The 26,922-nt window shown below is 44.1% G+C and overlaps 1 long non-coding RNA gene across 2 annotated transcripts; it reads left to right on the forward strand.

Annotated features, from left to right (window-relative positions):
• Positions 1 to 10,087: 10,087 nt before the first annotated feature.
• LOC148149859 (uncharacterized) lies at positions 10,088 to 25,197 on the forward strand. 2 transcript variants are annotated; one of them, XR_015757068.1, is made up of 3 exons: positions 10,088 to 12,658; positions 13,026 to 13,092; positions 24,641 to 25,197. It is a non-coding gene; the product is annotated as an uncharacterized LOC148149859 (long non-coding RNA). The 2 variants fall into 2 exon arrangements; XR_015757069.1 differs by having other exon boundaries at positions 13,092 to 13,199.
• The last annotated feature ends 1,725 nt before the right edge of the window (positions 25,198 to 26,922 follow it).

Below are 26,922 nucleotides of genomic sequence, written 5' to 3' on the forward strand. Positions count from 1 at the left end.
AACACTCCCTATGACCTTACCATTAAGTGCTGCTAAGATTTGCTTACCCAAAATGCAGCACCTCTCATTTATCTGAATTAAACTCCATCTGCCACTTCTCAGCCCATTGGCCCATCTGGTTCAGATCCTGTTGTAATCTGAGGTAACCCTCTTCGCTGTCCACTACACCTCCAATTTTGGTGTCATCTGCAAACTTACTAACTGTACCTCTTGTGCTCGCATCCAAATCATTTATGTAAATGACAAAAAGTAGAGGACCCAGCACCGATCCTTGTGGCACTCCACTGGTCACAGGCCTCCAGTCTGAAAAACAACCCTCCACCATCACCTTCTGTCTTCTACCTTTGAGCCAGTTCTGTATCCAAATGTCTAGTTCTCCCTGTATTCCATGAGATCTAACCTTGCTAACCAGTCTCCCATGGGTAATTGAAGCTATGCCTTTGATACCTGTGCAGAGCAGTTGGATCTAAAAATGAGGTCCCTCTTCAAACTAAATCTTAGAAAGTACATCTGTTATGTAGATGTGGGAGATTCTATAAAAAGCCTTACCTTGGTCCAAGTTCATGAGCCAGGTGTCCAAACCACTGGCCCTTACAAAGCTGCAGACTGTCAGAAATCTACCTGTCTGGTACAGTGGGTCAGGGTCATTCATCTGTTCCAGAGTAGGCATGACCCAGCTGGCTGAAAACATGTTGCTGGAACAGCGCAGCAGGTCAGGCACCATCCAAGGAGCAGGAGAATCGACGTTTCGGGCATGAGCTCTTCTTCAGGAATGAGGAAAATGTGCCAAGCAGGGTAAGATAAAAGGTAGGGAGGAGGGACTTGGGGGAGGGGCATTGGAAATGCGATAGGTGGAAGGAGGTTAAGGTGAGGGTGATAGGCCGGAGTGTGGGTGGGGGCGGGGGTGGAGAGGTCAGGAAGAAGATTGCAGGTTAGGAAGGTGGTGCTGAGTTCGAGGGTTGGGACTGAGACAGAGTGGGGGGAGGGGAAATGAGGAAACTGGAGAAATCTGAGTTCATCCCTTGTGGTTGGAGGGTTCCTAGGCAGAAGATGAAGTGCTCTTCCTCCAGCCGTCGTGTTGCTATGGTCTGGCGATGGAGGAGTCCAAGGACCTGCATGTCCTTGGTGGAGTGGGAGGGGGAGTTGAAGTGTTGAGCCACAGGTTGGTTGGTCCGGATGTCCCAGAGGTGTTCTCTGAAACGTTCCGCAAGTAGGCGGCCTGTCTCCCCAATATAGAGGAGGCCACATTGGGTGCAGCAGATGCAGTAAATGATGTGTGTGGAGGTGCAGGTGAATTTGTGGCGGATATGGAAGGATCACTTGGGGCCTTGGAAGGATGTAAGGGGTGAGGTGTGGTGCAAGTTTTGCATTTCTTGCGGTTGCAGGGGAAGGTGCCGGGAGTGGAGGTTGGGTTGGTGGGGGGTGTGGACCTGACGAGGGAGTCACAGAGGGAGTGGTCTTTTCGGAACGCTGATAGTGGGGGGAGGGAAATATATCCCTGCTAGTGGGGTCCGTTTGGAGGTGGCGGAAATGACGACGGATGATACGATGTATATGGAGGTTGGTGGGGTGGTAGGTGAGGACCAGTGGGGTTCTGTCCTGGTGGCAATTGGGGGGGGCAGGGCTCAAGGGCGGAGAAGCGGGAAGTGGAGGAGATGCGGTGGAGAGCATCGTCGATCATGTCTCGGGGGAAATTGCAGTCTTTGAAGAAGGAGGCTGTCTGGGACTGGTCCTCCTGGGAGCAAATGTGGCGGAGACGAAGGAATTGGGAATATGGGATGGTGTTTTTACAGGGGGCAGGTTGGAAGGAGGTGTAAACTAGGTAGCTGTGGGAGTCAATCGGTTTATAGTAAATGTCCGTGTTGTTTCGGTCGCCCGAGATAGAAATGGAGAGGTCTAGGAAGGGGAGGGAGGAGACTGAGATGGTCCAGGTAAATTTGAGGTCGGGGTGGAAGGTGTTGGTAAAGTGGATGAACTGTTCAACCTCCTCGTGAGAGCACGAGGCAGTGCCGATACAGTCATCGATGTAGCGGAGGTAAAGGTGGGGGGTGGTGCCAGTGTAGCTGCGGAAGATGGACTGTTCCACATATCCTACGAAGAGGCAGGCATAGCTGGGGCCCATGCGGGTGCCCGTGGCTACTCCTTTGGTTTGGAGGAAGTGGGAGGATTGGAAAGAGAAGTTGTTCAGAGTGAGGACCAGTTCAATCAGTCGAAGGAGGGTGTCAGTGGAAGGGTACTGGTTGGTACGGCGGGAAAGGAAGAAGCGGAGGGGCTTTGAGTCCTTCGTGATGGGGGGTGGAGGTGTACAGGGATTGGACGTCCATGGTGAAGATAAGGCGTTGGGGACCGGGGAAGTGAAAATCATGGAGGAGGTGGAGGGCATGGGTGGTGTCCCGAACGTAGGTGGGGAGTTCTTGGACTAAGGGGGACAGGACCGTGTTGAGGTATGCAGTGATGAGTTCGGTGGGGCAGGAGTAGGCTGAGACAATGGGTTGGCCGGGGCAGTCATGTTTGTGGATTTTGGGCAGGAGGTAGAAACAAGCGGTGCGGGGTTGTGGGACGGTGGATGGGAGATCCCCTGAGGTGATGAGGTTCTGGATGGTCTGGGAGATGATGGTATGGTGGTGGGAGGTGGGGTCATGGTCAAGGGGGCAGTAGAATGAGGTGTCCACGAGATGGCGTTTAGCCTCAGCGGTGTAAAGGTCAGTGCGCCAAACTACTACCGTGCCTCCCTTGTCTGCCGGTTTGATCGTGAGGTTGGGGTTGGAACAGAGGGAGTGGAGGGCTGCACGCTCCGAGGGTGAGAGGGGTGGAGATGTTGAGGCGGTTAATGTCGTGGCAGCAGTTGGCTATGAAGAGATTGAGGACAGGTAAGAGGCCAGCACGGGGTGTCCAGGTGGATGGGGTGTGTTGGAGGTGGGAGAAGGGGTCATCAGAGGGTGGGTGAAAATCCTGGTTGAAGAAGTAGGCGCAGAGGCGAAGGCGGCGGAAGAATTGTTCGATGTCTCACCGCGTGTTGAACTCGTTAATCCGAGAGCGTAGGGGAATGAAGGTGAGGCCTCTGCCGAGGACTGATCTTTCATCCTCAGAGAGGGGTAGTTCTGGAGGGATGGTGAAAACATGGCAATGCTGGGAGCTAGGACCTGGTGTGGGGCTGGAGCTGGGAGTGGGGGCGGGGTTAGACATGGGGGCGGGAACGGAGATTGGGGCAGGGGTGGGGTTCGGCGTGCGAACGGAGATCGGCGTGGGGGCGAGGTTAGGCGTGGTGATGGAGATCGGCGTGAGGGCGGAGACGCATGCAGCGTGGTCATTGTGCAGGTGAGTGATGTCACTGGGGGCGGAAGTGGCTGCGGCGACGGCAGAAACGGTGTTGTTCCTTATAGCCGTGCACCCCGCGGAGGCCGCGAATCTGTCGGCGATGGTCTTCCTGGCGATCGTGGAGGCGGTTGTCTGGGCGGCGATCGCAGAGGCTGCAAGGACGGTGGGGGCGGAAGTGATGTCATGGTTTGCGGTGGCGGTTATAGCCGCGGGCGCTGCAGCGGCCTCGTGGTTAATGGTGCCCGAGTGATTTCGGAGGCCGATGGAAGATTCTGGAACGGTTGAGGAACCCAGAGTGTGGGGGTAAGTACATGAAAGTTTTTGGTACTTACTGTCTTTAATTTCCGATATGGCTAGGAAGAACTGTTTGTTTAATGTATGGATTCTTCTGTGGATGAAGAACAGTAGAGGTCCTTTGCAGGTCTGTGAGAGTGTTGTCCTGAGCTGGGGTAGGGCTGACTGTAGGGAATGTAGGTAGCGGCGCATGGCTGCAAGCGTGGAGCGGAGGGTCCGGAGGGAGGTCTGTTGCTGGAGGCTTCGGATTTGTTGTAGGTACAGGTTGTTCTCTTTGGGTCCAAATTTTGTTGGTCTGAACATAGTTCGGAGTCCGTGCGGGGTCAGTCGGTTCCGTAGGCAGGTGCTGAGGAAGGAGATGTGGCTGTGGTCGCGAGTCTGTTTGAGAACGTGCCTGAAGAACGTACTCCGGAGTCCGTGCGGGGTCACCTAACTGGCAGTGATTTTGCATAGAATTTTCTATTGCTTGTTCAGTAGTGAAATGGGCTGCTGATTTTTATTTTCCTCCCATTCTCCCTTACAATTGTAGCTGGGATGTTGATGCCTTTCCTCCTGGATTCTGACATAATGCCAGCCAGAAATGAGCAGGTCTGTAGCTGACCTAGGCTTATCTGGACTCAGAGAGCCAAAACTTAGCAGGTGAGGTGTTATTCTTGGGAGTTTTGCTTTTCACAAAGGACTGGAGGATCATCTCGTGCAAAATTTGTGGTTCACCCAGACTCTTCAATATTCAGTTATCCAAGAAATTTATGGTAGAGGACAGGCATGACTGAGAAACTCTCGTTCGTGTCATATAGATCAGCATGAATAGATTTGCAGATCCTCAAAATGTCAATCGGTGATGATGTCACTGATCAGAGAGTTCTCTGTGTGAACCTTCTGAAAGGAAATGCAAGCATCTTTCATCTTGCTCTGTGGAACAACCACTAGATTGGAAGACCCTTGATTATTTTGTCTCTCTCTCTCGCTCATATCTTTTTTTTTAATAAAGCCCTTGCTGTCCATTTTTATCTTGCTAGTTTGTTCTCAGTTTATTTTTTCCCTGTTTTTATTTTTGTTGGCCATTTTTCCAAATCCTGTGATTTACTACTAATCTTTATCACCATTCCGAGACGGAACAGAACGTTAACAGAGAGCTTCAAACCACTGTCTACAGAAAAACAACAAACATAGACCAAATATTTCAGAAGTAATCATCCCAACACCCATAAACGGAGCTGCATCAAGACATTGTTTTAATGAGCTACTTCACACTGCAGAACCCAAGAACTACAAAGAGAAGGAAAATACATATATGTTTTCAAGAAAACTGGGTACCCAATCAACATAATCTGTCGATTCCTCAGAAACAAACTCAAACAAGCAGACACTATGCAACCAAAAACTATACCCACGTTATCTTACATTAAAGACATATCAAACATTACTTCCAGACTACTCCGACCCCTTGGCATCATGGTAGCCCACAAACCTACCAACACACTAAAACAGCAACTAATGAACCTAAAGGATCCATTAGATACTACCAGCAAAACTAATGCCATTTACAAGATACCATACAAGAATTGTAAAAAAACACTACATCAGACAAGCAAGCAGGAAACTTGCCACCAGGATATATGAACACCAACTAGCCATTAAAAGACACAACTTCCTCTCACTAGTTTCCATACGAACAAAGAAGGACACCACTTTGGGACAACATACACATCCTATGACAGGCGAAACAAAGACACACGAGAATTCCTAGTGGCATAGCATTCTAACTGGAATTCCATCAATAAACACATTGATTTAGGCACCATCTACCCTTGAAAAAAAAACAGAAATAACATCACCCACCTTAAGAAACCAAGGCTTATAAATAGAGAGGTAGGACATACTACCAGCGTTTCACCGGAGACTCTCACTGACGATGTTACCTAGTTATTGGTGATGAAATATCTGAAAACAAACCTTCCAGTTCAGCGAGCTAACATACACACATATCATCAACCTGAGCTGCAAATCTTCTCAAAAATCACTAATCTTTATCACTTTGTATGGTTTTTCTTTCAATTTGATACTGTCCTTAAGCTCCCAGCTAACCGCGGTCAGTGTCTGCCTTTCCAAGAACTCTTCTACCTTACTTGGGTATACTTTTGCTATGAATCATGACCTTTTATTCTTAAACATCTGCCATTGCTCATCAAAAGGCTTTTCTCCAAATCCACCCCACCATCTTTCTTCCCTACCTGTGCTTTTGAATGGTTATGTATCTGTAATATTTAGTTCTGAGCTTTGGTTTTGTAAGCATGTCTCCATAATGGATATAAGATTATACGCATTAACCTTTACTTTTGCCATTTATTCATTTATTTTGTTTCAAATACTATGTGCACTCAAGTAAAAACTCATTCATTTTGTCTTTTTACCTATTATGCCCCCTTTTCTACTGTTTCTTCAAGCTTGTATACTCTGTCCCTTCTAGTCCCATTCTGGGTATCATTGTCAAAATAGTTGTTCGTAAATGCTGCCATATCTTTTTGCCTTGCGAGCTGAGTTTTATCACTGCCTCTCCTGCCCTGCCAATTATTTTAAGACCTTCTGTAAAGCACTAGTTTTTCAATTTGCCAAGACACCTGTCCTTGAAAGCTTCAAGTGAACCCCATCCAGTTACGACAGCTCCCTTCTACCCTAGCACTGGCGCCTGGGTCTCTTTCTTCCCATCCCAGTCTTTCAGCATACAATTAACTCCTTTTATTCGTCATTTGCCAGTGGCTCAGGAAGTAATATGAGATTATTACCTTGGAGTTTCTGCATTTTATTTTAGCTCCTAACTTCAAAATCTTTCGGCAGAATTTCCTTTCTAGTACTTTCAATGTTGTTAATGCTAAGTAGATGACTACTGGATCCCTCTCCCTCCTGCTCCAAGTTCCTCTCCAGCTGTGAGAGAATGTCCTTTACCCAATCACCAGACAGGCAGTCCTCCCCTCCTCTCCCCCCCCCCCCCCCCCCCCTCCCCCCCCCCCCCCCCCCTCCCACCCTTGGTTATCAGCAGCTCCCAGAGACTGCAGCTGCATGCAATTGTCCAACCTGCCATCTCTATCGTATTTAATTATTAATTAAAATCACTCTCGTGTCCCTGCTCTTCACACTTCACTGTATTATTCCCCTTTTTAATGTATTTGTATTAATTTTATACTTAACAAGCTTTTTTTTAGAAAAAGAAAATAAACTGGAGATCTGAACACAAACTGAAAACATTGCTTTCACTTTATAGACTGGAAATACTCACCAATCAGCTATTTTGTTTCAGCAAAAGTCAAACAAATGCCTCTCGCCTTCCTCTGTTAAACTCCTTGAGACATTTAACTCAAGTGCTCTGAGACACGGTTGGCCACTTAAATATGTTCTCAATGCAGAGGGCCTCGCTCAGTCAGTAAATGAGGATCAAGTTTCAGTTGGGAGGTTTGCTTTGATGGCTTCCCACCAAAGCATTGCGGACTCATAGAGGATTTTCATGGTTCTCCAGCTTTCATAATTGTTGGTTTCTAGCTTTTTAAAAATTTATCGTTGAATTTTGTTGTGGTGTGAGTTAGAGTATCTGAACAATGGAATGGCGCACGTCTTAACTCAAATATCAAGTGTGCGGCACGGTAGCACAGTGGTTAGCACTGCTGCCTCGCAGCGCCAGAGACCCGGGTTCAATTCCCGCCTCAGGCGACTGACTGTGTGGAGTTTGCACGTTCTCCCCGTGTCTGCGTGGGTTTCCTCCGGGTGCTCCGGTTTCCTCCCACAGTCACAAAGATGTGCAGGGTCAGGTGAATTGGCCATACTAAATTGCCCGTAGTGTTAGGTAAGGGGTAAATGTAGGGATATGGGTGGATTTCGCTTTGGCGGGTCGGTGTGGACTTGTTGGGCCGAAGGGCCTGTTTCCACACTGTAATCTAATCTAATCTACTTTCAAGTCAGACATATTGCTCATGTGGTAAAGCACCCAAGGTTCAGAAAAGATTTACAAGGATATTGCTGGGGTTGGAGGGTTTGAGCTCAAGGGAGAAGCTGAATAGAGTGGGACTATTTTCTCTGGAGGGTTGGAGGCTGAGGGAAAAGTTTATAGAGGTTTACAAAATCATGAGGGGCATGGATTGGGTAAATAGATAACTAAAACGAGAGGGCATAAGTTTATGGTGAGAGGGAAAATATTTTAAAAGTGACCTAAGGGGCAAACTTTTCACACAGAGGGTGGTGTGTGTATGGAATGAGCTCCCAGAGGAAGTGGTGGAAACTGGTTACAATTATGACATTTAAAAGGCACCTGGATGGGTATATGAATAGGGAGGGTTTAGAGGGATACGGACCAGGTGCTGGAAAATGGGACTAGATTAGTTGGGATATCTGGTCGGCATGGACAAGTTGGACCGAAGGGTCTGTTTCCATGTTGTACATCTCAATGACTCAATGATTCTGCTCTGTCTCACAATTTCCTGCTTCCTCCAACTCGCACGAAAGTTTTGCACGAAATCAGTACTTTCCAATTCCCCATCTACTATCATGTACATCATTCTTGAGGATTATCAATTTAGTACAGGAATTCATCCAATTACAGGTTTGTCTCTTATCTAAACTCATTTCACACTAGGTCCTTGAAGAGCTATCATTATTCATCTAAAGTGGTCACGAGGGAATATCCCAGCTTTGGGGGAAAAATACCCTGTTCAATACTCAGGCTTTAGGCTCTGATCTTAAAATAAAGGGACAAAAGTTTTTCAATTGCTCAGCTGAAACCAACCTCAGCCAACTGAGACATTGACCACTTTTTCGGTGCCATCAAACTGGCTAGGGAGGCAATGGCATCATCCAGTTAAATAACAGAATCCTTTGGAGGGCAGTTCACACATTGTACAATGTTCATAGAATCCCCACAGTGTGGAAGTATTTGGCCTATCTGGTCCATAACGACCCTCCTTAGAGCATCCCACCCAGACCAGCCTAATCCCTGTAACCCTGCATTCCCCATGGCTAATTCACCAATTCTTTGACTGTGGGAGGAAACCAGAGCACCTGGTGAACACTCACGCAAATACAAGGAGACTGTACAAACTCCATACAATTACTCGAAGGTGGACTCAAACCCATGTCCCTGGTGCTGAGCGGCAGCAATGCTAACCACTGAGCTATCATGTTGCCTCGATCAGACGTTCCCATTATCCCACAGTACAATGTAGACAAAGGACAGCAAACAATACAATTCAAACAAAGCTTCTGTGCAGGAAATCAATTGGGTAAACGTCTGTTTTCCTGGGCTGAGTCAAACAGCCAATGAAAAGAATAAATGTGGAGACGACATGTGGAACAAAAACAGAGAAAGGAAGAAATATGATGGCAGCCAGCTACAAGGTTGGGACTTCAGAGCAGCTCCCACCCTCTCTTTCTCTATAACTAGGACCAAAAGAAGTCCCCTCAAGTAATGAGTACACCCCAAGGACATTGATCAGAGAAGACATGGCAGGGTGAAGGTTTCGAAAGCAGGAAGTGCTGGAGAAAGTCAGCAGGTTTGGAACCATCTGTGAAGAGAGAAACAGAGTTAGTATTTCAAGTCCAATTACCTTCCAAGATCAATTGTGACCAGTAAGGCTGAATGAATCTCACACAATCGGAAATGCCCTACATTCCATAATCTAGAATCTGCCCAAAATTGGTTATGACGCTATTGAAAGTTTAAAATATCATGACGACATGTACACCACAGAGGGAGTGCACAGTTACCTTTGCCTGCTCATTTGCATTTCCCCATTGTTGCAGGTATTGTGAAAAGCCTGTGTAAGCAAATGAAGCATATGGAAATACGTGCACTCTGTAAGGAAATTTCTACTTCCATACTTCAGTGCAAAATAAAAAACAGTAAGAAACTTCAAATGAAAACAGAAATTGTGGGAAATGCTCAGCAGGTCAGACAGCATCTATGGAGAGAAAAACATTTAATATTTCAGGTTGATTATTTTTTGTCAGAAACTTAACCCTAAAATAGCTTCGCTGGCTGATTTATGCATATTTTTGTTCTATCTCATTCAATAAAGTTAACTCAGTGTCTGTGCCTATAGTGCTGTGGGACAGGAACATACCCGGAAGAACACAAATGTACAGACAAATTATCTCGCATTCAGTGAAAAGGATGAAATTTAAGAAACAATATCACAAAATATTGATAAGAGGTGGTGGCCAGAATTTTCTCAGATTGAATATTTCACAGTATAGGCAAAAGTGAGGACTGCAGATGCTGGAAACCAGAGTCTAGATTAGAGTGGTGCTGGAAAAGCACAGCAGGTCATGCAGCATCTGAAGAGCAGGAAAATCAACGTTTTGGGCAAAATCCCTTCATCAGGAAGGGCTTTTGCCTGAAATGTCAATTTTCCTGCTCCTCAGATGCTACTTGACTGCTGTGCTTTTCCAGCACCACTCTAATCCTGTCTCACAGTATAGCCCATTGGACTTGTTCCGATGCCTTTAAGCTCAAATGTATTTCTGGTCTGTACATTGTCAGCATTGTGTACTGTTAAAGGCATAGTCAGGACAACATGATATCTGGAAAGCTGGAAAAACACTGGAACAATAGGGTATCCCCTGAATGAGTTTAACAACTTAGGAAGTTAACAGCAGGATTGTGAAGAAGCAACAGAAACACTTGCATGTATATGTGAGTTTATATGACCAGCTGAACCAGAAACATTCCTCATCGCGATGGACATTTCAGCAGTCTACACCAGCATCCCCCACAATGACGGCATCGCGGTAACAACCTCAGTACTCAACACCAACAACTGCCAATTTACGAGCACCATCCTACAACTCACCCTCTTTATCCTCAACCACAATGTTTTCACCTTTGAAAACCAGTTCTTCATCCAGACACACGGAACAGCCATGGGGACCAAATTTGCACACCAATATACCAACATTTTCATGCACAGGTTCAAACAAGACTTCTTCTCTATGCAGGACCTCCAACCAACATTATATACCAGGTACATTGACATTTTCTTCCTCTAGACCCAGGGTGAGTCGTCATTGAAACAACTACACAGTGATATCAACCAGTTTCATCCCACCATCAAACTCACTATGGATTACTCTCTAGTATTTGTCTCATTCTTAGACACATGCATCTCCATCAAGGATGGGCACCTCAGCACCTCACTCTACCGCAAACCCATGGATAACCTCACAATGCTACACTTCTCCAGCTTCCACCCAAAACATATTAAAACAGCCATCCCCTATGGACAAGCCCTATGCAGGATCTGTTCAGATGAGGAGGAACGTGATAGAACTTGGAAATACTCAAGGATGCCCTCATAAGAACGGGGTACAATGCTCAACTCATTGACCTCCAGTTCTGACATGCCACAGCGAGAAATCATAATGACCTCCCTAGGAGACAGACATGAGCTGCAATTGATAGGGTACCCTTTGTTCTCCAATACTTCCTGGGAGTACTACGCCATGTTCTTCGCAGTCTGCAACACATTATCAATGAGGATGAACAACTTGCCAAGACCTTTCCCATACCTCCATTTCTCGCCTTTAAACAACCACCAAACCTCAAACAGATCATTGTTTAGTAGCAAACTGCCCGGCTTTCAGGACAACACCATACAACCTTGTTACGGTAGATGCTGCAAGACGTGTCAGAATGTGGACATGGATACCACCATTATGTGTGGGGACACCTCCCATTGTGTATGTGGCAGATGCTCATGTGACCCGGCCAACGTTGTCTATCTCATACGCTGCAGGCAAGGATGCCCTGAAGCATGGTACATTGGCGAGACCAAGCAGAGGTTACAGCAACGTATGAATGGGCACCGCACAACAATCAACAGACAGGAGTGTTCCCTCCCAGTTGGGGAACACCTCAGCGGTCCAGGACATTCGACCTCGGACCTTCGGGTGACCATCCTCCCAGGTGGACTTCGGGACAGGCAACAACAAAAAGTGGCCGAGCAGAGGTTGATAGCCAAGTTCGTTACCCATGGGGATGGCCTCAACTGGGACCTGGGATTCATGTTACACTATAGGTGACCCCATTGCACTATACACCCTCTCACACATACACACACATGTGGGCACATGCACACACACGCAGGCTCACACACACACACAAGCAGACTCTCTCTCTCACACACACACACACACACACACACAGACACTTCTACAGATGCGCACACACACTCCTACAGACACACACTCCTCCAGACCCATACACTCACACATACCCTCTCTCATACACAAGCATTCTCTCAAGCTCACATGTACACTCCCCCACTCACACGCACATGCACCCTCTCACAGACTTATACCCCTTTACACTCACACATATACACACAGACACACTTCTCACACTCATAGCCCCCCCTCCCCATCCCCCCTCCGCCCCACACAAACACACACACATAAGTTTGTGGGGTGAATTTATACTTGTAAAATTACATTTTATTTTGTTCAAAAGCTGCATGAATCCATGTAAGATTCTGTAAATCCATTTTTTAGATTCGAATCAGTCTGGACATTGGGGTACAGACAGCCTCGGGGCACCTCGCACAGGGCACCTCGCACCTTCAATGCATTATCTGGGCCAACATGGCACCAATTGTTAATGTTCACTTGAGAATGTAACTTTAAAAATTTTCTGGAAATTACGTATGTAAGGACTGAAACCAACATGTCCATTCTAAAAGATGAGAGACTTAACAAACAATCCAAGTCTTTTTCAATATATAATTTCAGTTACATCACACTGTAAACCTTTGCTATAAACTCTGCGTCTTCCGATTTTAAACTCCACAACCAAATGATGAAGGAGCAGTGCTCCAAAAGCTACTGCTTCCAAATAAACCTGTTGGACTATAACCTGGTGTTGTGTGATTTTAACTTTGCATTTATATTGTACTTTTCACAATCACAGAGGGCCATATAGCCAATAAAATATCTTCTTATGGAGGAAACAAGGCAGCCAGTTTGCAAAAAAGCAAGATCCCATGATCAGCCACGTTAAAATAAGCAGGTAATTTGTTTTTTGTTTTGTGTGATGATTGAGGGATAAATAGTGTTAAGGACACCAGAGATCACTTCTCATCCCTTCTTCAAAATAATTGAATCAGCTTTATTGTCTCTTGTACTCACTCATCTTAGGTACAGGGAGTCTAGGCATAAATTCATGAGTACACATCCTTGGGGGAAAAAAAAAGAAAAAATAAAGAAATAAGTCCAGCATTATGGAAATTCAAAAAGTACAAAATCATAGCAATAAATTAGAGGAAGGAAAAAAATAAAAAGTCCAGAATAACACTGCTTCCACCAGAACATAACGATGAAAAAAAAGTTTTAAAAATTTTATACTGGCATGTACTAACTTCTATCTGCACCCACAGACAGCGCAGCATTCTCACACTTCAGTGCAAGGGTGTCGATCTTGATGTTGTGCTTCTGTTTTGAAGGGTGAGTTAAATCCACAATCTTCTGACTCGAGGAAAGAGTGTTGCAGGATGAGCCACAACCAACACTACAAATTGCCTACGGAAGGAAATTAAGAGAAAGAAAGAAAGGTTAGACTAAGGGAGAAAAAAGACCGGAGAAGGAAGAATTTATTTTTAATATGTAGCATGTTAAATATATTCAACAATTTGTTACTTGTGGTTCATTTTAGAACTGAGCTCCACATTTTTAAATTATTTACCTGCTGGGCTTGAGAGCTTAATTCATGGTCATTAACAATTTTATGTCAGTAAAGTAATTCTTTGCTATTAGTTATTAGACTTAAACTTCTCTGGCGAGTTTAGCAAGCAATTATTCTGAAATCCACCAGTGAAACTTACAAGGGCATTAAATGTGAGACAGCATTTCTGAGGAACTGATGGTGGAATGGTGCACATCAGTAACTTGCAGAGATTCACAAATCATGGGATATCTGTCCTCCATGACAAGTCCCTATCTGATCTACATGTTGTTAGTTTTTAGACAAATCCAGTCAAATGGGTTCAACCCTCTGTTAGTATCAGGTATTAGCAGGCAGTTGCTATTGAGTAAATTGATCAGGTAATGTGTATTAAATAAACCATACTTAATTTTTCACAAGTTGTATTTTTATATATTACAGTAGCGCCTCAATATACGAACGATCCCGTTCGTGAACAAATCGGTTTACGAATAGGATTGTACATAAAATTTTGCTTCAACGTACGTACGAAATTCAAGGTACAAACAAAGGTATGAACGCAAAAAGCCTGTGGTTTCATTGTCATTGTTCTGCTTTGCTACGCGCACTTTGAATATCCGAACAATGGGAAAATTGATTCAGTTCGCGAACTTCTCGGTTCGCGAACCGGGTCCCAGAACGGATTAAGTTCGTAAGTCGAGGCGCTACTGTTCTTATAATTTGTTACAGCTATATTATTATGAATATTAAACTTATCTATTAGGAGTGTCGGCTATAGAGACATTAACTTCTCAATCCAAAGTGTACGCTTCCTTGAAATGATAGCAATCATAAAACCTTGCTATTATTTTATTTTGCTACTGTCAGGGACACTGAAACCTTTACAATTGTTCTGTCTGAGATCCACTAATTGAACAGAGATGAGAGACTCTCTCCGACTGTATTGCAGATCGCAAAATGCATTGCTAGAGCCAGCTTTGAACCTTGCAGGCACTTGTGCATAATTGCAATAATATTCAAAGAACAAAGAACAATACAGCAAAGGAACAGGCCCTTCAGCTTTCCAAGCCTGTGCTGACACATTTTGTCCTTACAAACTAAAACTGTCTTCATTTACAGGATCTGTAGCCCTCTATTCCCATCTGATCCATGTATTTATCCAGCTGCTTCTTGAATGCTGCTATTGTGTCTGTTTCCATCACCTCTTTTGGTAACATGTTCTAGGCACTCATCACCCTTTGTGTGAAAAACCTGCATCATGCATCTCTTTTACCACCTTCAGTGATCTGTGGACCTGCACACCCAGATCCCTCTGCATATTAATACTCCGAAGGGTTCTGCCATTCATTGTATAATTTCCACCTGTACTTGACCTTCGAAATGCATCACTTCACATTTGTCTGGATTAAACTCCATCTGCTGTATCCTCTGACAATCCTCCTCACTATGTGTAACTCCATCAATCTCTATATCGTCTGCAAACTTATTAATTAGACCAGCGACATTTTCCTCCAAATCATTTATGTAAACCATGAACTATAGATGTCCCTGCACTAATCCCTGTGGAAGACTGCTAGTCGCAACCCTCCATTCTGAAAAGCATCCTTCCACAGCTACCCTCTGCCTCCTATGACTAAGCCAGTTCTGTATCCATCTTCCCAGCTCACCCCTGATACCACGTGACTTCATCTTTTGTACCAGTCTGCCTTGAGGGACCTTTTCAAAGGCTTTATTGAAGTCCATGTAGACAACAGCAACCACTTTTCTGTCATCAATCACGGTGGCACAGTGGTTAGCACTGCTGCCTCACAGCGCCAGAGACCCGGGTTCAATTCCCACATCAGGCGACTGACTGTGTGGAATTTGCACGTTCTCCCCGTGTCTGCGTGGGTTTCCTCCGGGTGCTCCGGTTTCCTCCCACAGTCCAAAGATGTGCAGGTTAGGTGAATTGGCCATGCTAAATTGCCCATAATGTTAGGTAAGGGGTAAATGTAGGGGTATGGGTGGATTACGCTTTGGCTGGTTGGTGTGGACTTGTTGGGCCGAAGGGCCTGTTTCCACACTGTAATGTAATGTAATCTAATCTAATTTTGGTCACTGCCTCAAAAAACTTGATCAAGTTAGTGAGGCATGACCCCCCCTGCACAAACCATGCTATGTGGCATTAATAAGTGAATTTGCTTCTAAATGCATATCAATCTTGTCCCTGAAAATCTTTCCAATAATTTCCCTACCACCGACATGAGGCTCACAGGCCTATAATTTCCTGAATTATCACTGCTACCCTTCTTAAACAATGGGACAAAAGTGACTATTCTCCAATCCTTTGGGACCTCATCTGTGGCCAATGAGGATACAAAGATGTCTGTCAATTTAAAATAGACAACATCTCTTCCCTTTTAATAGCAACTTGGCTTATAAATTCAACACTCTTTTCCCTGAGATCATCCTCCACCAATTCCTTCTCTTTGGTGAATAGTGACACAAAGTATTCATTTAGGACCTCATCTGCCTCTTCTGGCTTCACATATGGATTTCCGCCTTTGTCCTTGAATAGCCAACCCTTTCCCTGACTACTCTCTTGCTTTTTATATATGTATAAAAAGCCTTGGGATTCTCCTTAATCATGTTTGCTAACGACTTTTCATGACCCATTTTAGCCCTTCTAATTCCCTGTTAAGTCCTTTCCTAGTTTCCTTAAATACTTCAAGGGCTTCGACTGTTCCCATCCTACCATCCTCCCCCAAAGTGAGTCTTACATATGGCATCAGTTAGTAATTTGTAATGCAGAATATTTAGATACAGTAAAGATTTAATGGCACAAAATAAAGAAATCAAGGCAATGCCATTTCTTCACAGGAACTGCTTTTTTCCATAGCAATTGCATTATTTAACATATGGATATTATTCCAGACATCTTAGAGCATTGTTATTAACAGCATATCGAACAGATAGGATACCACATGGGTGAATAACTGAGAATGGTCTAATGATATGAGACATAGTTTGTATTTGCCCACAAAGGCGCTTGTCATTGTCATGAAAGCCCTAGATGGGAAGTTGTAAGATACACTGTTGTGTTCCAAATCATTTGGGAAATGCCAACTGCAATGTGGCCAGTTGACAGATTTTAGGATCAGAGTCGAGAGTGTAGTGCTGGAAAAGCACAGCAGGTCAGGCAGCATCCGAGGAGCAGGTGAATCAACATTTTGGGCATTAACCCTTCATCAGTTTCCTGATTAAGGGCTTTTACCCTAAACATTGATTCTCCTGCTCCTTGGATGCTGCCTGATCTGCTGTGCTTTTCCAGCACCACACTCTTGACTCTAATCTCCAGCATCTGCAGTCCTCACTTTCATCTAGTTTATAGGATTAGTGATATCATGTTTTAGAAGAGCCTCTCTCCATTCTTCACTGGAGTGAGTCAATACAAAAAGTCCAATAAATCAAAAACAGTTGAACATATTGATATGAGTTTGTCCCTTTAAATGCATCCTGGTTTTAAATCTTCCATGAATTAATTTGTCTTCATCTTCCTCAATTCTGATCTCAAAGTTTTTCTAAACCTGGAAGGATATTCCCAAATACCATGAAACCACCCAGCATTCGGTTAATCAGCTGACATGAGGAATTACAACTATGTTGGTTCACAGTTATTGTAAACCGTGTGCCTGTGGCATTATACTTGCCAGTATTATATCAGAATAGACATCCAGCTTCAATCTGTGTTAAGCTCCATTCAGTTGGGCTCAATAGTATCAGAACAGAGGCTAGGAAGCCTCTTCTTCCTCAACACACAGGCCTCCACATGTTACAGTAGGTCTCCAACAACTGGGTGGGTTCGTACCATCAACCCCATATCTTTTTTTATTTCGCTCTTGCTGGACCCAATGAACTGCTGCAGCATCATCAGCCTTTCTGAGGAATCTGTTTCAACGGGGGGTCAAAAAGGATGTTTGAGTTTTTTTGTCCTGACGTTTTGTGTCATTTTTGCTGAGATAACTGATTGTCTTCTCTGATTAGAGAGATTAGAAACAGCTGAACAACAACACGAGAAAAGACAAGAACTCGCGATTAGTATTTAGCAGTGGTTTCATTATCGGAGTTTAGATTCCATGTTATCATATGGAGCCATCTACTCTGATAGTATAATGTTAATCAAACAAGCAAATTATCTAGATGGCTTCAAGTATGATTCAATAGCATAGGTCCTGAATGATTTACACGGCCAGTGTATCAGGTTATCTGTTTATAATATGAGCTTTTTGGAGCTTCTGACTTTTTTTTAACCATTTACTGGGATCAGCCTATGTTTATGAATATGCAAGCTTTCAATTCAGGAAAAGATGAATCACCTCTGTTCAGGTGAACCGTCAACAAAGTCCAGTGGGTTTGGGTAGTAGTATTGGCTACTTTTCATCATAGAAACTACATCACCAGGCATTTGAATGAGCCAAGTGGGGAATTCTTGGTGAATTTTCTCAGTCTATTTAAATTTATTTTCCTCTAATACACACCATCTATCTTGCCAGTAAGGAAGGAGGAAACAAGGAGAGCAATTTAAGAAGATTGTTTACCGTGGAGTAAAGAAATCAGGTGCCATCTTTACATTTTAGATCTGTAGATACTAATTGTGGGCTCTGGGATTAATCTTCAACGTGGTATCTGCTGGTAATATGAAATTTGCCTTTAAAAGCCGAATGACCATGAAACCATTGTTGATTGTTGTAAAACCCTATTTGGTTCATTAATGCTCCTTAGGGAAGGAAACTGCTATACGTATGGCCTACATGTGACTCCACACCCACAGCAATGTGGTTGACTCTTAACTGCCCTCAAAAATGATCCAATAAGTCTTTCAATTGTATCAAACTGCTAAAAAGTCTCAAACACAAGAATGAAACCAGATAGACCATGGTGTCAACCTAGGCATTGGAAATGACAGCATCAAACTGAGCCCTATTAACATTGCAAAATACTCCAAATCAACATCTTCGGACTAGAGCCAAAACTGGGAGAGCTGCCTCAGATCAGCCAATCGACAGCCTCATGTTGTCTGAGGAAGTACGTTTCTGTGATTATGACTATGCCTCAGACAGCATCTCTGGGTATGTCCTGTACCCTGAATAGGACAGACCCAGCAGTGGTGATGGCACATGGCATACAGTTGGGACAACTGGAAACTTCAGCTCAGCACCTGCTCCAAAGGACATCCATGTTCACTATCATCATGTCATAGCACAATCCATGGGCACAGACCTCATACAGTCACATCCACGGACATTGGTATTTGACATGTGCCAGCCTCTAAGAACTCTCAGAGCATATATCAAATCCACTTGCAGGATGCTTCTGCTCTTCAATACCACATCTTGGGCTGCATTGGAAATTATCATTGTAGTGCTGCTACAAGGACACTGTGCAGTCAGGGACACACACACCTAGCTCATTGACTGGACCAGGCTGCATCTCTGGGCTCTTTGCCTGGTCTCATAGTACTGACTTACTCACTCAGTCTGAGCCTACCTAGATGCTCACAACAACTCTGCTTTGCAATGCTTGTCTTGCCTTTTTGCATTTTTCCCCCTCAGCCAGAGATACAAGGTTCGCAGTACAGCTGTATTACTGTGCCATTTAGCACAATCACAAAGGAAGGAAGTCATTTGTGGTCATCAGCAGTCACCAGTTTCAAGTCAAGACGAATAGCCTTCACTCAGGGAATCCCTGCATAGCAATGCCAGGGCAGCATCTAATGCCAGTCCAGGGATCTGGCACAGTCAGTCAGCCACTCAGAACAGTCAGAATCAGGATGCTCACCATGTAAAGGGGGAGGAGCTGAAATTTGGACTGCCAACCACCTGTTTGGACTCTTTTTGCCCTAGTAACGGGCTGGTTTTGTCTTGAAGTGTGAAAGAGGCAATAAAGAAGATGAAAGTGGGTGACACAGCCTTTATCCAGTGCAAATAGTGATGTGCCCCAAGTAAGTGAGTGCACAGTGCAGAGGGCATGTAGGGTTAATGGTGTCAGGGTTGGGGTTGGTGATGACGAGCAAAGCAAAGTGTTGCAGGCAGTAGTGAAAGTGATAGAGCATGGGCCTTTGTGGGACGTGGGTGCAATAATCAAAATAGATACCGGGGGGAAAGTGCTGTCACATACTGGTGGAGAGGAGAAGGTCATTGGGCTTCTCCGACCTCGCTGTACATTCCTCCCGACAGCTGAGATTGCACTGACCTGCTGGCATGATCTGGTGATGTGGCCTCCACTGCTGATTCTGGGGAAAGATTTCATCCCACCTGTGCACCATCCTGCCCAGCAGAGCATCCAGGACTGTGCCCACAAAGTGGGATGGCCAGTTTCCTTTGTATACCAGGTCTGGGCAAATGTCATGAAGCATGCAGGGCAGCTCTGGACTGACAGCCCTTGTCCGGGGCACAACCGTGTTTTAAAGATAGCACCAGCATCAAGGTTGCCTGTCAATTCTGGGATATCCCAGTGATAGTGAGTCAGTCCAGGAATACTGCATAATAAAGTGGGGACAGAATCAGCCGAGAGGGATTCCATAGGGCTGGGCTGGATGGTTGTAATGATACGATTTAGTGTTTGATAAGATTTAGGCTCTTTTGCAGTAAACAAACCTCCAAAAAAAAACTCAATACAGTGGCACTTAATCAAAATAAAAGTAAGATGCTGTAATTTTTGTTAATTCAAGAAAGCCCTTAATTGGTTCCTTATATAACATAAGTTCATTTGAGTTTGGGAGAAAGGTATTTACAAAAGAAGAGTTCCTTTTTAAATTTGCCTTGCTATGAGTAAATGAATGGCAGGCCAATAACCATGTGGAGGCAGTTTGCACCTCGTCACCTGTGAATTTAGTATTTTGCGGCTTACCATTTGGTGTTTTGGGGAACTTAGCCTGGGGACGGGTTACACCAGCTGCAATTCTAAAGTAGCTGGACTTCACATTTTGGACAGAGCAGGGACAGGAAAGTCAGGGGTGGTTAGGCCACCTGCTGGATTTTACAAGCTCCCACATCTTTCAGACTCTGGGGGAAGAAGGTGTAGTGTGTGTGTTTCACTATAAAATCAGAAGTCACACGACACTGGGTCACTTCCCCTGACAAAGGAGCAGTGCTCTGAAAACTTGTGATTTTAAATAAGCCTGTTGGTCTATAACCTGGTGTCGTGTGAGTTCTGACTTTGTCCACCCCAGTCCAACACTGGCATCTCCACAACATCACTATAAAATGGTCAGACTTGACAGAATCAAAATTATTCTCTGACAGACATCGGTTCAATGGTTTGACAGTATTGAAAACATATCAAGAATAAATAAAAGTTTGAAATTTTCAACTCAAACCTTAATCAGCACTTTTCAGAATTAGAGAGCCTGCTGTGCTGCCGTTTATCACACTACAATGAGCAATCACAAGCTCTTTAATTACAATTCAATGTTCTGTGATTGATGAGGAATGTTATTAGTGCACTTTACTATGATCATTGGTAATTATTATTTCAGGTGTCTTTTCTTTTAATGAAACCACTGTGGGGGACCATCCCATGGGAATGTACAGCTACATTTTCATTAAATTAGATGCTAGGAAAGTTGTAAACTTGAAACAATATTTCACAGTTTCTGACTTGATGGATTTTTAATACCAATAATTAATTAATTAAGTATTTGCTGGCACAAACGGCAAATAGGCAATGTCTGCTGCCAATTCTTAAAGCCCACACTGTACAGCTTCTCACAATTTCTGTGTCCATTTTGGTTTACTTCCACCAGCAATGGCCATCCATTAACTCCAACTTATTGACTTTCTGAGGGATGTGAGTAACAGCATCAGGGGTGAGGCAATGGCCTAGTGGTATTATTGCTGACCTGTTAATCTGGAGACCAAGGTAATATTCTAGGGACCCAGGTTCAAATCCTGGGTGGAAGATGGTGAAATTTATAGAGTCATAGAGATGTACAGCATGGAAATGGACCCTTTGGTTCAACTCGTCCTTGCTGACCAGATATCCCATGCTAATCTAGTCCCACCTGCCAGCATCCAGCCCATATCCCTCCAAACCCTTCCTATTCATTTACCCATCCAGATGCCTTTTAAATGTTGCAATTGTACCAGACTCCACCACTTCCTCTGGCAGCTCATTCCATACACATACCACTCTCTGCATGAAAATGTTGCCCCTTAGGTCTCTTTTATATCCTTCCCCTCTCACCCTAAACCTATGCCCTCTAGTTCTGGACTCCCCCACCCCAGGGAAGAGACTTTGTCTATTTATCCTGGACATGCCCCTCATGATTTTATAAACCTCTATAAGGTCACCCCTCAGCCTCCGACGCTCCAGGGAAAACAGCCCCAGCCTATTCTGGTTCTCCCTACAGCTCAAACCCTTCAACCCTGGCAACATCCATGTAAATCTTTTCTGAACCCTTTCAAGTTTCACAACATTGAATTCAATAAAAAAAATCTGGAATTAGGAGTTTAACAATGATCATGATTCAATTGTCAGGAAAACCCCATCTGGTTCACTGATGTCTTTTAGGGAAAGAAACTTACTATCCTTACCTAGTCTGGCCTACATATGACTCCAAACCCACAGCAATGTGGTTGACTCTTCACTGTCCTCTGGGTAATTAGGGACGGCAATAAATAGTCAGCAATGTCCTCATTCCGGGAAACTGAGCAAGAATTTCAAAGTATCACTGTTAAATTGTAATGACTTTATAATACTTCACTCTGACATGCTGCAACCTTTAAATTGCATTTTCATGTTTCCGCAATATAAACCATAGTTTCTCACAGTATTTCATTATTTACCCTCCACATATTTTATAACCTTCCATTGGTTCTTAACCAGATGTCCACCTAACTTAGGGGTGGCACAGTGGCTCTGTGGTTTGCCCCTCAGCGTGCCAGGGACCCAAGTTTGATCCCACCCTCTGGTGACTGTCTGAGTGGAGTTTGCACATTTTCTCCGTTCTTCATGGATTTCCATCAGCTGCTCTGGTTCCTCCCACAGTGCAAAAACATGCAGGTTATGTGGATTGGTCATGCTAAATTGTCCATAGTGTCCAAGGATGTGCAGGCTAGGTGGGGTAGCCATGAGAAATGTGGAGTTACAGGAAGGTGGCGGGTGGGTCTGAGAGAGATACTCTTCAGACAATCAGTGTGGGTAGTCAATGGGCTGAATGGCCTGCTTCCATGCTGTAGGGATTCTATGATTCCTATTTATATTCTGCATTTATTTGTCCTATCTATGCCCCTCATGAATTTTAAACCTCCATAAGGTCACCCCTCAGCCTCTGGTGCTCCAGAGAAAACAGCCCCAGGCTATTCAGCCTCTGCAAAACAAATTAAAAACAATTATACTAATTTTTCTGTAGGGTCTCTGGGAAATGGTGTGAATGGCTGTTTTCACAGACGTGCGATGTTTTTATCTGCTGGCAAGCACAGATTCCAGGGATGTAAACCACATTGAAATGTACCATTATGCTAGTTGTATGGAATGACACCACTGCAAAAGATTGTGTGCAACGCTGGTGCATTTTGCCATCTCAGCACAAAAATGTCAGGGATGTGCAATTTAAGCTTACGAATACAGATTATCCAGAAATGCTGAGTGGGAATCCAAGCTGATCGTTCCTTACCTAACCCAGTGTCGCTGAGACTAACTGTCGTGCTCTGGCACTGTCTTAGTTAGAACAGTTAGAGTCATACAGTCTTAGAGATGTACAGCAGATATCCCAACCCAATCATGTCCCACCTGCCAGCACCTGGCCTATATCCCTCTAAACCCTTCCTATTCATATACCTATCCAGATGCCTTTTAAATGTTGTAATTGTACTAGTTAACTAAATACAAATCACAGATTGAAAATTGTGGGATCCAGGTGGCTCAGTACCACACTAGTGGATGTGTATACCTGTGGAACCTGTCTTAATATATCTATCCTCATATCTTTTTCTTTGGCTTCATGTCAGTTGTAATAGGAATAGGCATGAATCCTCCCATTTTGTTTTAAGATGACAAAAAATTAAGAAGGGTATTTCTCTGCTATTTTAGGAAGATTGAGAATTTTAAAAGCCTCCAAAACATTCAAAACAAAGATTCAAGAGCTTTACTGCACGATATTAAAAAAAAGTTAAAAGTTTGTCTGATTTTACAAGAAACATTTTGAAAGGCAGCATCAGGGAAAAAAAACAAGAGTTTTGTTTGGGTCAATACAAAGCAAAGGGGTAGTCAAAGGCACATTGTCAGAATGTCCACAAAATCCCCTTGTTTGAATTGAGTCACAGAAGAGCCCTTAAGTTAGTTTAAAATGTTCAAACAACATTCAGAGCTATTGTTTCGAGACTTTAAGATTTGCTTGGTAATTTGGAATAAAGATCTACACATATTTGATACATCAGGGTTAAGAGCTGAAGAACTTAAAGATCCCTGAAAGATATGGACTTCATTAGATGACCAATACAGAGTCATTTTAATATTTCATATTAATTGACTAGAAATCATGTAATTTACAAGTTCACAAACTCTATTGACTACTTTACAAGCTGATGCAGAGCTTTTTTTTTGAGTTTTCACATGAGTAACTAGCAAACATAATTCTGGAATTGGTGATCACATCAAACCAATAGAAGCTTTCTACAAAGATTTGCTCGACAAACTGAAGATTTATAGCATCGAAGACTGCTAAAGGATGGACAAAAATACAATGTAGCAGATAAGAACTGGTTTAACAGTAAGTGATGAATCTAATGAATAGCAAATAACTTCCTTTGTCTCTCCCCGGATGGCTGAGGGAATGAAGCTAGGAGCTGAGGTCGGCCCCGAATATCATGCCCAGTCCCAAGGTTTGACAATGATTCCTGCAAGTCCTCATTCAGACTGCAAACAATTGGAAGAAAGTGCTCATTCCTGCAATTGGGAACAGGAGACCTCCCGGACAGACAAAACCAGCCTGGGGAGAGGTTACTGGAAAAGTCAGAAGCCTTGAGGTCATCTAGTGTACCTGGTTGCCCTGCTTCAAAATGTTTAATGGCCTGTGTGTCACCATTCTAGGAATGAACACATATGGAAGGATTTGATGTGGGTCAATTATTGCTTAGTCTCGTGTGTTTCCAAAGTGTATAAGATAGCATAATACATAGGCAAGTTGGCACGTCAATAGGATTATGAAATTAAGAACAAGGGGGAGCTAACATATCTCATAACTGGTAAAGAACATTGAGAAAAGTTTACAACTGACAGAGCACAGAATGTCCAAGAGATTTGGCGGCCTTTTTGTAATACAGTATCATCATTTGTATTTCTTAATTGCAGGAGGAGAGGACAAATAGTGCAAGACAGAGCAACATCACCTATTCTGGAGTAGACAGTCCAGGAATGGAAGTGGGACCTATGGCCCCGAAGTTCCAGAGAGAAGGCAGGACAATGGCATGAAATGGATTGTTCATTCAGTGAAGTCATGATGGGCCAAATTACATCATATAAAGCTGTAAAAATTCTGTGCTTCTCTAGAGTAAAGGTCAAACGCCGATTCACATCTCCCGATAGTTCTAGTATTTGCACTGAGGAACATATCTCAGTAAATGCACCCATAAGGTTGAAGATGTCCTTCAGTCTTCGTTGTTTCCTCACAGACACGACATCAGCATCTGCAGGGAAAAGCTCTGTGGGATTTACATTAACCTCTGAGAGGAACAAGATGCTCACAAGATCCAAAAATGGCACATCCTTGCTCTGCACTAGCACAGATACATGCACCTCGGAGGGATTTGCAAGGGATACACATACACAAGTGACATGGGAGAAAATCCCTGCGCAACCAAAGTACAAGATGCCATAAGGAGTTTAATAAACAACAAGGCTGCTAGTCCTAATGGGATTCCTGCAGAGATCCTAAGGGAGAGTGGCCCACAGCATCATGAACACAGACATGCTTTGCTCTTGAAGATGTGGCTCAAAGAAGAACCTTCCTCGGAGCTTAGGGATGCACTGATTTTGACCATATTCAAAAAGGGTGATAAGGCTGACCGAGGGAATGACCAAGGCATCTCTCTTCTCTCAACCACTGGCAAAGTACTTGCACATGTCCTTGCTAATAAATATCTGCTAGTATCTGAGGAAAGACTTCCTGAATTGCAGTGTGGCTTCCACCTGCCCAGAGAAACAGCAGACATGATCTTCACAGCATATGATAAAAATGTCAGGAACAGAAACAACCACTTTACACGGCCTTCATTGACCTAATTAAGGCCTCGGACACAGTTAATGGCCACACTGTCTGGCAGATACTGTGACAATGCGGCTGTCCTGATAAGTTCATCAGGATGCTGAGGCTGCTGCATGGTGACATGTCTGCAACAGTGTTTAGCAATTGTGGATTGGTGTCTGGGTCTTTCACTGTGGAGATAGGAGTCAAGCAGGGCTGCATCATGGCACCCATCCTGTTCACCACCTTCATTGCCACCATCCTCCATCTCACTGGCCAGAACCTGCTCAAGGGAATTCAAACCATTTACTGTATGGATGGCAAGTTGTTCAACCTTAATAGGTTCAAGGCCAAGGGCTAGGTCTCCACCACCTCCATCTTTGAGCTCCAATATGCTGATGACAATGCCATCGTAATGCACTCTGGGGAAGATCTGCAGTGTATCTTGGATGGCGTTACCAAGGTTTATAAGCTCCTAAGCCTTGCCCTTAACCTAAAAAAGACTCTAATACTCCATCAATCATCATCCAACAGACCCTCCACAGCTTCTAAAACAAGAGTCAGCAACCATCCCCTTGAAAATGTGGATCACTTCCCATACCTCAGCAGCCTTCTCTCCTCCACAGCCAACATTGATACAATATTTTCTGAGCTGTGCCAGTGGAGCCTATGCCCAACTCAGAAGAAGGATGTTTGAAGACTAAACTTCTGGTCAATGAAACCGTTGTTTTCCCACACTGCTGAATGGAACTGACATGTTGACTACCTGCAGTCGGCACCTTAAAGCACTTGAACAACACCACCAGAGATCCCTGCAAAAGTCCTGCAGATCATCTGAGAAGATAAGCATACTAACGCCAGGATCTTGGAGGAGGCTAACATAGTTAGCAACATCACCACCATAATTCAACAACAAGTCCCATGGACCAACCATGTCATCCAAATGCCCAACTCACGCCTCCCAAAACAGATCATGATCCTATCAAATGAAGGAAGGTAAACGTGCACATGGTGGCCAATAGAAACACTTTAAAGATAACATCCGGACCAATCTCAAGAAATTCCATATCAACTTTGACAACTGGGAGGACCTAGTTCCAAAGCAGAATCACTGGGGAAATATCATCCAGCAGGGAGCTAGATACCACGAACATTATCTCTGCCACGCTCCTGAACAGAAACAACTCTTGTGCAAGGAGAGACAGAACATCAGGAAGGTCCACCCACCACCACCTCCAACCACCATTACACTCACCAATGCCACTGCAATCGAATCTGTGGATCCCAGATTGGCCTGTTCAGCCATCTCAAGACCCACAGATATACGCTCTTATGGAGGACAATCATACTCGACACAAGTGACCGCCAGTGGATTGGAATGCACTGCTAA

This window comes from Chiloscyllium plagiosum, unplaced genomic scaffold, assembly GCF_037043375.1.
Source record: "Chiloscyllium plagiosum isolate Xiang-an unplaced genomic scaffold, Cpla_swu_hap1 HiC_scaffold_5, whole genome shotgun sequence".
Classification (NCBI taxonomy): Eukaryota; Metazoa; Chordata; class Chondrichthyes; order Orectolobiformes; family Hemiscylliidae; genus Chiloscyllium; species Chiloscyllium plagiosum.